The sequence below is a fragment of the Lactuca saligna genome, chromosome 9 (assembly GCF_052625555.1).
Source record: "Lactuca saligna cultivar CGN05327 chromosome 9, ASM5262555v1, whole genome shotgun sequence".
Classification (NCBI taxonomy): Eukaryota; Viridiplantae; Streptophyta; class Magnoliopsida; order Asterales; family Asteraceae; genus Lactuca; species Lactuca saligna.
The window spans coordinates 128,289,122-128,291,854 of NC_136425.1; positions in this window are offsets into that span (position 1 = coordinate 128,289,122).

Here is a 2,733-nt window from a genome sequence, read left to right on the forward strand (position 1 = left end):
ACTATTATATTCATTGTTGTGATACTGTACATGAAGTCCTCCACCCCCGGACGTTTCCGCCATCCTTGGTTTGGGGGTGTGACAGAAAGCGCCCGCAAGGATGTTTTAGGCCATTCAATAGAGATGACAAGCAAAGCCGCCGACCAGACGTTTATGTAGTCGCGGACAAACCACAATCGGTGAAAACAACAAAAGGACGGTACTGTGAATATCACAAGAGTAAAACCCATGACACTATTAATTGCTCGGTTCTCAAGAAAGAAATGGAATAAAAATAGCTAAAAGGAAACCTTGTGAAAATAGCACGAAGCCTCCGAGCAATGTTTGACACTAAGAACGCCAAGGACGCCTCAAGGGAACACACCCAACCTAAGGAGATACTCATGGTACGTGTCAAGAGAGAAAGGTAGGATGAACAAGGCAATCTAATAGGCATCATAATGCCAACGCATGGAATCACGTTCTCAGAAAGGGATCCCAAGCCTAAAGGGTGGAAGGGTGACAATCCACTGATAATCCAAGCATCCATAAAGAATGTACTTATTCATAGGGTATACATCGAGACAGGCAGTTGGTCAGACATAATTTACGAGCATTGTTTCCGCCTCCTCCCCGATAGATGGAAGGAAAACCTCAAACCCACCACAGGAAGACTAGTCGGCTTCACAGGGCACAACATATGGCCCTTAGGTACAATCCACTTGCCCCTCACGTTGACCAGTCATGAAAAGCAACGGATAAAACAGCTTTGCTCGAGTTTGTGGTTATCCGCCACTCTGCAGAACACAACATCATATTAGGAAGGACGACCCTTCTCAAACTTGGGGCGATCCCGTCAACAATGCACGAGATCGTAAAGTTCTACACTACTGAAGGACCAGCTACATTCCTCGCCACCCCACTAAAATAATTGCAATGCTTCGAAGTCATGCAACCAACATAAATAGCACGGAAACCAAGAGGGCAAGGGTTGAAACAACGAATGAGAAAGAGGTGATTAACGAGGAATACCCAGACCAATCAGTAAGCATTGGCCGCAACCTTCCAGAGCGAACTAGGGTAAAATTGGTAAGCCTGTTGAGACAGTACAAACATGTGTTTACATAGTGTAACGACCCAAAATTTAAGACCAAATTTTTTTTAATAAAACATTACTTTAAGCAAAGTCATCATTCCAAAACATAATCTGAATATAAGTTTTCAAAACACATGTTCATTATCAGAGAAAACATTCCCAGGTTGTCTAATCTATGGTGTGTGCCATGCGATCACCCCGAGCTCTTCCCTCCGCTACCGGAAGTACCTGAAACCAAAACTAAAAACCATAAGCACGAAGCTTAGTGAGTTCCCCACCCTACCACATACCATGCATAACCACATACTGCACATACTAGGCCACGCCCGCTACCTTGGGCCTCATCCCCTACCTCGGGCCTCGCCCGCTACAGCGGCCCCGCCTGGCTTCGAGCCCCGCTCGGATACAAATCTGTTTTACTTAGGCCTCGCCTGTCACATGGCCCCGCCCTCCAACAAATAATAACACCTACACATATCACAGGGCCTCGCCCACCAACTAATAATATCATATAACATATCACAACACATAATCTAAACTCATACGCCTAATCCTGTTCTAAGGCCTTGCCTATCCTGGGCCTCGCCCTTGTCCTACTACTGATGAGTCATAGAACCCCGTCCACGCTCGTACTGGTAGTGAGATACGGGCCCAACCCACTCTCACTCCTTCCCTAGCTTGGGCCTCGCCCCTGTTATGCTACTAATGAGATGTGGAACACCGTCCACACTCTGCTATTGGTGAGATACGGGACCTCGCCCACACTCACCTCCCTACCAGGCACATACATGTATCACACAGACAACAAGTATATACTATCATATAAAAAAATCCTTGGGCACTCGCCCGCTATTAAGGGATCTCATCCTGAAAATCATACTAGCATACTGTGCCTAGGGCTAACCCCCGGGTCTTCTACTCATAACTACATGGGCCGGCATTGTGGCCTTAGACCCATTCACACAAAGGGAAACTCACCTGCACTGGCTGAACTTGCTGATGATCTCACTAGCTGCTGCCCAACAACTCACTGAACTCCTGCTCCCCTTGCTCCCGGAACTACCAATATCAAAGCAACACTGAGCCTAACAGACCCCCGAAAGACAACCAAGTCAACCTTCCAGGTCAACCCTACTCGCCGAGTTACCCTACTGACTCGCCGAGTTCAAATGTTCAGATTCCTTCCATTCGCGTCTCGACTCGCCGAGTCAGTCTATGACTCGCCGAGTCTACCGATTTCTGAGTCCTGACCTGTCCAACTCACCGAGTCTCCACCCGACTCACTGATTCGAGTCTCAACTCAAAGGGCTTGGGTTTTCGCAACTTGACTCGCCAAGTCCAAGAACAGACTTGCCGAGTACAAGGCAATCTTTATCCCACTCGTCGAGTTGCTCCCCATCTTCATGCTACTCGCCGACTCCACTCAAAGGACTCGCCGAGTCCATTCAGATCTCCTTACATGCAGAGGATTTTTAAGTCATGCATGGACTCCAAACTGTAGATCTACCCTTCCCAAGCCTATTCCTCACGTAAAGTTGCAAATTTTACGTGTAGAGAAGGAGATCTAGGCAAAATACACCATAAACTAGGGTTTATGACAACCATCCTTCACCAATATACCAAGAGCTGATACTTTACGGGATTCTGGACCAAAATAA